Source organism: Peromyscus maniculatus, chromosome 6 (genome assembly GCF_049852395.1).
Source record: "Peromyscus maniculatus bairdii isolate BWxNUB_F1_BW_parent chromosome 6, HU_Pman_BW_mat_3.1, whole genome shotgun sequence".
Lineage (NCBI taxonomy): Eukaryota > Metazoa > Chordata > Mammalia > Rodentia > Cricetidae > Peromyscus > Peromyscus maniculatus.
Window position 1 is genome coordinate 51,598,891 of NC_134857.1, and position 12,531 is coordinate 51,611,421.

Consider the following 12,531-nt stretch of genomic DNA (forward strand, 5'->3'; position numbering starts at 1 on the left):
TTATCTCAAGGGCTCTTTGGAGGATTCAGTGAAGTTTTATAAGTTATATTTTCAAAGCACCGAGAATATGACATGGGAAAAGTGGGTATTGTTTACCTTTCTACAGTAGTTCTGAGTATTTAAGTAAGACTATTTAAATGTCTCGTTTCTCTCTGGGTAAATTAGTCACTCTAAGAATTCCCTCAGGAAACTTCTACTACTGACAAACACTTTCAGCATGGTGGTAGCATATAAAATTAACAAAGATCAGAAGCCTTCCTATAGACAAATGGCAGATTGAGAAAGAAATCAGAGAGATCTTTCACAATAGCCTCAAAAAAAGTTTGGATAACTCTAACCAAGCAAGTAAAGGACTTGTATAATAAAAACTTTAATACACTGAAGAAAGAAAATGAAGAAGATATCAGAAGACAGGAAGATCTCCCATGCTTATGGATTGATAGCATTAATATAATGAAAATGGCTTTTCTACCAAAAGCAATCTACAGATTCAACACAATCCTCAACAAAATTTCAGCACTGCCATTGGGGTAGGGAAAAGTATAATCAAAATACACTGTAAGAAAAAAAATCTATTTCCAATAAAAAAAATTCCAGCACAATTCTTAATAGAAATGGAAAGAGCTAGAGGGAATGGATGACACCAAGAAAACTGTCTTCCAGACTGAACAGGACTAATGTACATATGAATTCACAGAGACCGTGGCAGTGATTACAGGGCCTGTACTAATTCAACCCCAGTGGAGTCCCAGTGCTTAGAAGGAGATGTGAACATGAACTCCCACCCTAACCAGGAAGCTATCTTCAATTGATAACCACTTGCAAAGGAAAAATCAATTTCCTCCAATTGAGTCTCACTGAGTATACAGACCGCACTTAAGGGCACACCCTATGCCCTGCAGCAGATGGCCAACACAAAATGAACTCAGTGGTAGTTTCGAAGATTTTTTTTCCTGTCTCATATTGCTTTGTTTGGGTATTTTTTTTAACCTCACTAATCTTTTGTTTGTATGTTATGAGTCCTGAATTTGTGTTTTTGTGAGTTTTGTGTGAGCTTGTATCTGTGCTTTTGTGTGTAAGTGTTTCTTATGAATTTCCTTTGTTTGAATTTTAAAAATGTTTATTCTGTTGTTTTTTCCATCTTTCTCTCTCTCCCCCTCTCCCTCTCCCTCTCTCTCTATATATATATCATCTATCTATCTATCTATCTATCTATCTATCTATCTATCTATCAATCATCTATCTATCTATCTATCTATCTATCTAGAGAAAGATGATATGGAGTTTGTAGGATGACATGGGAGGAAGGATCTTGGCAGCACGAGGGAGGGGATACCATGATCATAATATATTGTGTGAAAAAATATTTTCAATGAAAAAAGAAAAAAACATATAGACAAAAATGTTCACATGGTAAAATATGACTTTTGTCATCGTTTCCACTAGAATCTCCTCTACTGCTGCTGTTACAAGATGAAGCGGCCCTTGAATTCCCTTAAACAGTCATCACAGGCACGGAAAATGCTTTCTGAACAAGTCTGAAGTGATGCCAGGGAGGGGGCCTGCCCTGATGGCGAAGTGGCTCTCCAAGCAAAGAGCCTCTCAACTTTCTTTCCTCTGTGCCCTCCTCTTTTTATACCCAGCATCCATCTTTCTTTTTCTTTTCCCTTCCCTTCCCTTCCATTCCCTTCTCTTCTCTTACCCTTCCCTCCCTCCCTCCCTCCCTCCCTCCCTCCCTCCCTCCCTCCCTCCCTCCCTCCTTCCCTCCCTTTGGTAAATTATGGTACTACTGCTTCAATAGAGTGGAGTTAGATAGAATTAGAATGACTTTTCTAGAGTGTGCATTACCATTTAATAGATGAGAAAAAGAGCCATGCATTTTCTGAGTTGCTGCAGTTAACACTGGATATTCTGCAGCTCACTGACCTCTTTGCACAGTTCTCCCTATATAGACAGTTGTCATAAATGCTTCTGGTGAGCAATTGTGCCTGAAAATAATGGTCATTTGATATTACTGTTTGAATCTGTTTTTCTCCACAAACTCATATTTGAAGGCTTAACTCTCAGCCAATGGTAGTACATTGAAGGCTATGGAGATCTTGGGAGGTGTCACCAAGCTGGTAGAAGTAGTTCACTGTGGGTGTGCCTGTGAAATTTATTACAGTTTTGTGGTTCTCTAAGGGGTAAAACAATGGGGTAGGAACAGTGGGGAGCATAAGCAAGAGGACATGGGATCTGTTGGTCAAGCTATCTAGATAACTTGAAAGCTATTGTTAGGTGATAGTTCTTAAAGCCACCCCCCACCCTTGTAAGGGAATGGGATGTGAGGAGTCTTTTTTCTGTCTTCTCTTTATATCTTTTGAAAAGTCTGTATAAACTTCAGAAACTCCTCCCCATGCCAAATGCCCAAGTAGAAATGTATATTCCTTTGTGGCTGGTGTCTCCTATCTCTGGCATCTTACCTAGTATCAGAACCAGATAGCACATAAGTGGCAGGTCCACAGGACTCTCCAACACATGGTCTATATCACTTGTAAAAGGGAATCACAGTTTTCAGAGGAAACTCTATGTGTCTATAGCCAGTCCTGGAATTGAACTGTTGATATCCTGGAAGACAGTCCAGATATGGAAGATAAGAAAAAATAAAAGGCAGGGTTACAACAGAGGTGAGAGGACATGGTCACTATATAATCCTGATACTGAACCCTCTGAGATGAGGCTGAGAAGGGTTTAGACTATGCCTAGGAGTTAGACCATGCACAGGAGGTACCTATACCCAACTGTTATAGCAGGGTAGACCAAGAGGATGGAGGAATGCTGTAATGAGCTCTGTATAACCCATTGATTGCCTTTTCCTCCACTTATAGATAAGAACTCAAGCTTTCTCTTCATTGGATATCCCCTTAGTTGAATCCAAAAGAAATCATAAAGAGTTGAGTTGTTTTCTTTTGCCATTCAATATGATCCCAATATAATATGGGGGATGGAAAAACATGTCCCTTGGGTGGTAACTTAAATTTTAATACTGTGCTACAACTAGATCTGTTTTGCCTGGGGAACAGAAAATGTAATGGAATTCCATGTATTCAAACCTTTTATACCTTGAGGAACCAGAATCATTTATGTTTCTAATATGAGTTAAATTCTCATTGATGACTAAATAGAGTCTCCTGTATAGATAGACACCATGTGGAAGGGACACCTGGCTATAAAGAAGCCCTGCTTTCTCCCTCTAGACTATTACATATGGTGAGAGGTGGTTACCCTTTTTATGGATAACATGGTCTCCATGCCCAATCCATGTCCACATCCCTTTCTCCTTATGAACCTTGAAACAAATAAACCAGAAATTTGACAAATTTTCAGTTGATACTGATAAATATAGAGATTACAGCATCTGACTCAGGCCTTTAAACTGACTTGGATGAATATTATAATTGTGGTTCAGACTTGCAGCAGCTTGAAGAGGCAGAGGGTCTTAGAAATCTGCCAAATGTTTGCAAACAACATATATCATGAACCTGAGAACATACATGCTTGGGGTTATATTTCCGTTTAAATACCATGATTGGAGCAATAGCTATTAGGGGAATAATTTGAGAGACAGATTTCTTGGCAAATGTAAGGTAAGGGCTAAGAAATAGCCTCACCAAGCTGCTCAATTATGTAAACTCACTGCTGTAGGTCAACAAACATCAGAGAATTCTAGTGCTTTCTTGAGAAGATTAAGACTCCCACAAAACAAACCTCATTAAATCAGTGGGGAGGGATAGGTAATCCTGAAAGATAAATTTATCGCCCAGTTACCTCTGGACTTTCAAAAGAACTCCAAAAGCTGGCTGTGGGTCTGGCGGCTCTCCTTGATCATCTTAGCATTGCTATCTCCAGTTTTCTCCAATTAGGAATAAGAAGAGAGTCTAAAGTTCCCAAATCGTATCCATAAGAAGGAAGAATGAAAGACCCAGCTCTTGGCTTCCTTATAGAGTCAAAAGCGATACACTGTGCTCACAGGCAACTTCCACATTTGTTTGAAGCCTGATCATTGGAAGCAAGAATTCCCAACAGAGAATAGGCACAGAAACCATGTCCTCCATGCCGTTGATGAAGGCATTGGCAGTGACATTCTCCTCAGAACCAAAAGGAATGCAAGACTGGCTGGACAACTGAGAATCTGATGACTCTCCATGGAGGAGGCTCCCAGCCTCTTCTCGCAGCATACACCTCTGTTGCTATCAAGCCAAGGGGTGTTCTTTTTGCTTCAGGTATTGGCATTCCGTTTCTATTGGATATTGTGACATGCCCACTGTTCTTACTTCCATGAGGAAACACAGTCTCAGATCTCTTCTTAGGTAATAGGAGTTGAAGGAAAGACGCAGGCCCAGATTTTCATGCCCTCCAGCCCTTTTGGATGTGGGAAACTTGGACTTTAAGCACTTCTTCCTGGTAACGGTTCAGTGACCTAGTCCCATTTTTGGACAGGGTATTCTGATTGAGAGTGGGACAAATTTGGTCTTTGCAGATATTACAGGGGCAAATAGTACCCCTCAGCCATTGTTTCTGTTTTTTTATTCTCTATTCTTTGTAGGTGGGCCATTTCGCGGGGGATTTTTGAGGTAGCCTCCACCTACAGGGCAGGCTTTAGCCTGAGATCTGAGGGATTTGCGCTCTCCAGAAGCACAAATTCATTCATCGTATGTATATGATTTCTTGATTTGTTCCCTGTTATGGGACACAGCCATGGAGATGACTTTCAATTTCTTGGCTCAGTGAAGATACCAGGTTTTAAGAATGCCCAATTATTATGACAAAGGGTTGCATATCTGGATCTCATTTTTACACTGGGAAAACAAACTTTGTCTGCTACACAAGTCCAAACAATAGGTCATCAGCCAGCTAGTAGCAATTTAGGACTTTCTTAGGTGTGAGCGATTACTGCTGTGTATGGAGCCTGGGATATACTTTTCTTTCACTTACTGGCCTGTCAGAAACACATGTTGACTACTTGTTCTACCGTCGTTTTTTATGAACTCTTCTTGGGAACATAAGAGTTGGGGCTACTTTTATGGTTGTGGATTAGAGGGATACTTTTTAAACAGTCTTGTCTGTTTGCTCTAATTCATAGTTGACCATGATATAAGAAGTCTCTGCTGCTTGCTTCTTTCACCATATGCTTCTGTACCCCTGAGCTCTGGCCTTTCTGCTGTGATATGTTGAAATCCTCCTGAATCCATGCGGCTAAATAAGTCTTTTCTTTAATAAGCTCTATCTGCCAAGTATTTGGTCACAGAGGAACAAAGTAATACATCAGAAATTTCTAAGACTTGGAAATTATTTTTCTTTTGTTCAGAGGGATACATATGGATAAGAAATATGTTCAAAATATTAACTCTATGTATTAAATGTCTCCAAACAAGGCTTTACTCAGTAGACGTGTGAACTGTGAGGCAAAAAAATTGTTGCTTCCATTGTCCAGGAAGACGAAAAGCTTCTGCTCTTACTGCAGTCTCACACCTCTGACTTCTTAGTTCTGAGTTCCCTAATAGCATCTTAGTCTCTCAGTCCATAGCACCTGTGTTCCTTCCCCAAAGAGCTGGCATTTGACCCATCACTTTATCCTTATGTCTGTCCTTAATATTGCTATCGCTCTCAATCTCCTAATTGGAAAACCCAAGACTTTGGTATGTTCTCCTTCATCCATGTTTAATCAACCAACATGCTCTAATTTTCACAGCCATTTCTAATTTTTATTTTATGGTAACAGCATTCTTACCAGACTCATTGCTGTCAGCAGCACGGCCTTTCTTGCAAGATATCATGGTTAATATTGCCAACTTGACAGGATACAGAATCACCTAGAGGACAGACCTCTGGGTGTGTATGTGAGAGATTTTCTGAATTAGGTTGAGTCGGGAGGAAAGAACCACCCTATATGTGGCCAGTAACTTTCCAGGGGTTGGAGTCCTGCTTTACTCTAGGACTGCTTCTCGAGTCCTGCTTTCCAAGACTGGATTGAATGTGACTAGATCATGCTGCCTAACTTTCCCTCCATGATGGAAAGATTGTACCTTTCAAATTATATTTTATCACTAGAATAAGAAAAGTAACTAATGTCATTTTAATTTTTTTCTCCATGCTTAAAAATACAAAAAAATTCTGTCATTTTACAGTTTCAAAAGAAATCCTGAATTTTGATGTAAAAATAATAACTTTGACTTTACAAAAGCAGACCTCCCCTTGTCTTTAACATTTCCCTACTCCATTTCTTTTTGGCATTGATCTCTTTGTTCAGTGAATTTCTCTCATCATTGTCCATGAAGATTGTGGTAATTCTCAACTTTGGAGCTTTGCTCCTATCGGTTATTCTAGAGCAATCTTTCTACTTTTGATATTTAGTTTCAATACTGTATATTCTAAGGAACTATGACTCTAGCATGTCTTAATTTTTCTTTCACTTGAATTGCTCCAGTGATTTTAATTAATGTATTATGTGTTTAACACATAAAATATTTAATTTATTTGAGGTTGAGAAGTAGTGTAATTTTAGTATCCATGAGAATAAAACAAATGTGTCAGGAGCTCATCAACTGCTAACACACACACACACACACACACACACACACACACACATACACACACACACACATGTTTCAGAGCTTTACAAAAGATACTGAAATAATTGTGGACTTAACTATGGAATGTGGTGCTATTATGTATTATAACCAATGAGAGCTACCCAAACAGGTGCAAACAGCCATATCCACTTTCCTTCAGGGACAGGTGCACTATACCTGTGTAAATCAGCTACATAGTCTCTAGAGACATGGATCCAGTCATCCTCCCGCATGTGGTAGAGGTTGAGTGCATCTCGGGAGTAGGCATTTCTGTAGATGGTTTGGTAGATGATTCAGAGGGCCAGATTATATGCCTGCTCCATTTCTAGGTTATAGAAGTAGCCTCAATTCATGACCCCATAAACATTCATAGAGCCAGAAGCCACAGAAAAGACAGTTCCCTAAACGCTGTTCCCTTCACGGTCTACACAGTAGAGGCAAGGGCCTCACTTATCCCAGCCACAGATCAGGGTGCCGGTGGACAGTCCCATGCCTTTGTGCTGTTATACCATGTTAGCACGAAGTTTGGAGGCCGCTGCCATAGAGATGCATTCCTTATTTCGAAACTCAAAGATTCTACATTGCTGAGCCAACAACTGCTCCCAGAAGTTACAATCCGTTGCACCCCCAGCCATGGTGCCCAGAAGGTAAGGGTGGATCTCTATTACTTTCTTCACTGTCTGGGAGGCAGTATAAGCACCTGCTGTGGCCCAGGAATCAGGTGCAACGACTCCATGGCACAACTTGAAGGCCAGCGTGGTGGTTCCATGAAACATTTCGATTTTTGGCTCTTCTAGAACACCCTAGTTTGGTGCAGCAAGGTTCAGCCCATCACCAGGACTCCCCAGACCCAGTTCCAGCGGATCTTTCTGACTTCTGAGTCCAAAAAAACCATGCTGGTTCACCGGCACTGACTGCTCCAAAACGCTGGCCAGCGCCATATCTAATAAATATTATTTGATGTTTTTAAATCATCTTAACTATTTACTGGACACATAGCCTGTCAACTTCTCCTGAACAAAGTATTTGAGAAAGCTATTATTCCAAATTAGGGGTTCTGTGTGTCAACGGTCCTACAAAATGTATTGATTGTAAAAACAAAAAACAAAACAAAGCAAAACAAAAACCAAACCAAACCAAACGAAACCAAACTACCACAACAAAAACGCTAAAATAGTCTCGCCGGGCGGTGGTGGCGCACGCCTTTAATCCCAGCACTCGGGAGGCAGAGGCAGGCCTCTGTGAGTTCGAGGCCAGCCTGGTCTCCAAAGCGAGTTCCAGGAAAAAAAAAAAAAGTCTCAATGAATTAATTATAGGTTTTTCTTTTCCATGAAAATGTAGAGGAGCTTAGCCATCAAAGGGATTCTAATTAACGGTACCATTTTATTTAAAAATTTATTGAGAACCTGCAAATTACTGGCCACTGTGATGAGCATTGAGAAAAGAGGCATGGATTAGCAATGATTCTTTTTTTTTTCCTTTAGGATTTTTTTTTTATTCATTTTGCATACCAATCACAGATCTCCTTCTCTTCCCTCCTCCAGCCCCCCCCCCCAGCCTTCTCCCCCCAACCCATCTCCCATTCCCTCCTCCAAAAAGATAAGGAATCCCACGGGGAGTCAGCAGAGCCTGGTACATTCAGTAGAGGCAAGTCCAAACCCCTCCCCCTGCCTCAAGGCTGTGCAAGGTGTCCCACCTTAGGTAGTGGGCTACAAAAAGCCAGCTTGTGCACCAGGGATGGGTCCTGATCCTACTGCCAGGGGGCCCCTTAAGCAGATCAAGCTACACAACTGTCTCATCTATGCAGACTGGCCTAGTCCAGTCCCGTTCTTGACATGCAGGAGAAAAGTGAAGGATGAAGACTTGTAAACAGAAATTGTGTTTGTGTTGGTTGGAGATGGGTGGCAGAGCAAGGTCACATGCAGATTCCGGCATACAGGTGGGAGGCATTTTCTTTTCAAAAGGTAGTTAGCCCCATTCCATTTGGTTTCAACGCGAAACGAAATGATGCTATGTGAAGGCGTTGCATTCCTCTTTATCAGGCTCCGAGCTGTGCCTGCAGTGGATGGCAGCCAGCCTGGTGTTCCATTGTTTATAACAACAAATGATTTAAAATGAATAAAAGTCCCCTAAGTCCTGTTGTACAATGATAATAATAAGAGAAATAAACAACAGGCACAATTATTATTAAGTTCGTTGTTCTTGCCCATCTGCAACTGTGGCCATATTTCAGCATTTTATTGCTTAATTTAGAAATAGGTAATGTCAGCTGCCAAAAACAATTGAGAATATCAAGTGTAAGGGGACCAAACACAGCATATGGGCTGTGGCTGTGTATCCTGGAGATGACCTCCACTGCTTTGTTTCCTTTCACTGCTTGACAATTAGAGGTCCCAGGCAACTTACGGCAGCGAATAATTTACTCACGTCTAAAAACGGCACATTAATTCATTTTATATATTTGTTAGCTGAAGGAAATTGCACAAATCATCCCCATATACAATTCTACAAACAAATTTGCTATATCCATGGAAGAAATTATTAGATATCAATAGTGACTGTTAGCAAACAATTATAGCGCTAGCATTATGGTCACTCTGTTCTTTATAAAACCCATGAAGCCATCTAAATTTAGAACATTAATCTTGAACTCATGAGAAAATTAATCTTTTTAAGCCATATTTGCTTTCCCATTTGAACTTAGGATTTCTGGACTTTCTTCATTTTTTTTTTCTTGTATACTTGCCCTTCATATTGTCCTAACTAGGATTTGATTATTTAATTCCAAGTTCCTCTTGCTGGTTAATCATATATCCAGGTTTTAAAAGTCATCTGTTTGACAACAATACATAAATTTATATTTCTGGCTCTAACTTTATTACTGAACTCCAGAGTTATAGCTCCAAATATATTATGGACTTTGCCAGTGGAACTCATGATTTCTTTTATCTGCTCTATTTTCTTCAATATGAGTCCTCCTAATGGCCCAAACCAGCTGGGATATACTGTGAAATCCCCTTTGTTTATCCTTTGTACATGCAGACAGCATCTTCTTCTTCCTTTTCTTCTTCTTTTTTGATAATAGCTTCTTTTCTCACTCAATACACCCCAACCACAATTTTCTCATACAATACCCTCCCAATCTTCCCAGCTCTTCCCTACCTCCCTTCTCCCCAAGATCTACCTCTTTTTCCCTTTCTTCAGAAAAGAGCAGGTCCCCAAAAGACAACAACCAAACATGACAAAGCAAGATACAATAATAGAATGAAAAATCTCTCATATTAAGACTGGACAAGGCAACCTAAGAGGAGGAAAAGAGTCCCAAGAGCAGGCAAAAGAATCAGAGACACACCTGCTCTCACTGTTAGGAGTCCCACAAAACACCAAGCTAACAGGCTGGCAGCATCTTGATTCCATCCATGCATACCACCTCCACTGATGCAGTTCTCATCATTCCGTCAATTGTCTCTCATTGGGTGCTTCCGTGTCCATCCATGTATACCACCTCCACTGCTGCACTTTGGATCATTCCATCAACTGTCTCTCATTGGATGCTTCCACATCATCTCCTGGCTCTTCTTGTTTCTTCCTCACCCATTTACAATTAATTCTTAACACAACTATTAAAGAGAGCATTAAAAAATGCTTACCAAATTATATAATTTGACTACTAGGAGTTTTACATGGATTCTGTTTATATTTAATATATTAAAATCTTACTGTGGCTCTGAAAACCTTCTGCACTTCCAAACTCTCATCTCCCTGTTTCCTAATTTCTAATTTCTATCACTCTGTTATCCCTTCTGCTCCTGGGAAGTATTAAACTTTACCTTGATTTAACATCCTCGAGTTTGTTATCTCTGCCTGGATTCCTCTGCTAATCATCTCTATCATTTTTGTTATTATTGTTTTGATTTTTTGAGACAGGGTCTCTCTATGTAGCACTAGCTGTATTCTGGAAATTGCTATGTAGACCAGGCTAGCTTCCAACTCACAGAGAAGCACCTGCCTTTGCCTCTAGAGTTCTGGAATTAAATGTGCACATACACCACCATGCCTAACTTATTTCTATATTAAAAAAAAAAACGTAACTGGCTTCTTTTAGGTATTCAGGTCTCAGCATAAGAGTTGTCATATCTACAAGGATTTTTCTGATCATCTCATTTCAAGGCAATCCCATTTCTCTCAGTCTCCATCTTTCTCTTTTCCACTTAATTCTCTACATAGGGTTTAATATTTGACATTTAATATTTGAAATTCTGTTTAGTAGTACACTTATTTCTTTGGTGTTTGTGTATTTCCTATCAAACACTTCTTTACAAACTTTTCTGAATAGAGCGCATCTAAGATAGGGTCATACATTTTATTCTCATTACTTGCAGTAATTAAACTCTTTAAGTCATCATGAACACTAAATTAGCAATACTGACCTCTTATCACCTGTAAGAAACACAGTTTTAACAGATTAGAAGTACCCAACTCTTCCAAAGGGTATTTGGTTAGGACTTAAACACTGTTAAGTTATATTAACAATGTTAATATTGACAGGCTTCAATTTTAAGAATTTTTTTAGTGTTTACTTTTTCTTCAAATCAACTTGAGCTTTTGGGGCCCGGTCAATTTGATACTGACAGACACTGTCCTTAATGCATTTGAGCAATAAGCTGTGGACGAAACAACTCCTTCATCAGCATTTCACTGTCTTGAACACCATACATCACTTTGAGGAAACATTGCTCTAGTCAAAAGGTCAACTAAGACTAGAATGCTCCTGAAACTGTGACTCATATTCCATGAGGCCTCTCTCCAGGTCACGATTACTCCAGATATCTTATGCCTACTTTGGAAAAGTGCACTCTGGGCAAGACAAACCTTAGAGAATGCTAGACAACCTTGGCTGCCCTGTATCTGTTCTTACTTGGGGGTTTGGGATGATTCAGCTCCTCAATGACTCAGCAGAGAGCTTGTGGTTAGCCTTTATTAGCGGCTTATGGATGGCATCCTTGCAAAGCTTGTGATTAGTGGAGGTAGAAGCTAAGAGAAAGCATGCTGTATGTCCTTCTTCTACCTAATTAGGTAGCTGGTTTACCACTTTTTGTTTAGTGTAGGAGGGTTTCTCTCCTGTGTATACTCTTCTACCCCAATATTGAAAAACCAGGCTCGTAAAAGCTTCGGCTTAATGGTATCTCTGCCTCCCTGTAGACTTTATCACATGGAGAATAGAATCAGCTGCTTGCACAGCATAGGGAAGGCTCTAGGGTTTCCAGTGCCTGCAGTAGCTGTTCTCCTGCCAGTGAGGGCACCACAGAAGGGCTCTGCACTCTCTGATCAGAGAAATGCTTCTCTGCAATAAGAATGTGGCAGAAGAGTGCCTGACAATAGCTGATGACAGAATCTGAAAGATGCTGAGACCATCGAAGAGGAGGCATGAGGCAAGACTGAGGACTGCAGGTCTAGCTCCTAGAAGGGCATTAAAGAGCTGAGCGGTCTAACATCAAGAGCTCACGAGCTTTAGCTATAAATGTTAGGTTTAGGTACTTTAAAGCCATAAAATCAGGCATCTGTCTTGAATACACTGAGTAAGCCTATGGCTCTGAGAGCTTGGAGTCACCAGCTCTGGTTGTCAAGGAGTGGACAATAAATAAGTGTTGGTTAGCTCAGCTTTTGACCTTGGGACACAAGGGCCATCAATGTCAACAGAACTGCTCCTTACCTATCTACAATTTCCACTCAGAGGGAGCAAAATAACCCCCTGCCAGTTCTTTGTGCTGGCACCATCATTCTCATCAAGCAATTTTACTTACCTTTACTCCATGTGTTTGTTTCAAGATACATTATTTAATATATGTTGGTGATTCAGCCATAATAAACTTATGTTCAGTTGCATATGACTTATTCTGGAACAAAGCATTTCTAACAC

At 40.2% G+C, this 12,531-nt stretch overlaps 2 long non-coding RNA genes and 1 pseudogene across 10 annotated transcripts in view; 1 reads left to right on the forward strand and 2 right to left on the reverse strand.

The window, feature by feature from the left end:
• Window positions 1-4,248, reverse strand: part of LOC121830177 (uncharacterized) — a 28,988-nt gene extending 24,740 nt beyond the window's left edge. For all 5 annotated transcript variants that reach the window (XR_013052107.1, XR_013052105.1, XR_013052108.1 and 2 more), the window contains exon 1: window positions 3,808-4,248. This is a non-coding gene — a long non-coding RNA (uncharacterized LOC121830177). The remainder of the gene's footprint in view (window positions 1-3,807) is intronic.
• An 88-nt stretch (window positions 4,249-4,336) lies between these two features.
• LOC121830178 (uncharacterized) overlaps window positions 4,337-12,531 on the forward strand; it is a 42,224-nt gene continuing 34,029 nt past the window's right edge. For 4 of the 5 annotated variants that reach the window (XR_013052113.1, XR_013052111.1, XR_013052110.1 and 1 more), the window contains exon 1: window positions 4,337-4,443. This is a non-coding gene — a long non-coding RNA (uncharacterized LOC121830178). The remainder of the gene's footprint in view (window positions 4,444-12,531) is intronic. The other variant, XR_013052114.1, reaches the window with a different exon arrangement.
• On the reverse strand, window positions 6,707-7,552 carry LOC102910300 (proteasome subunit beta type-5 pseudogene; annotated as a pseudogene).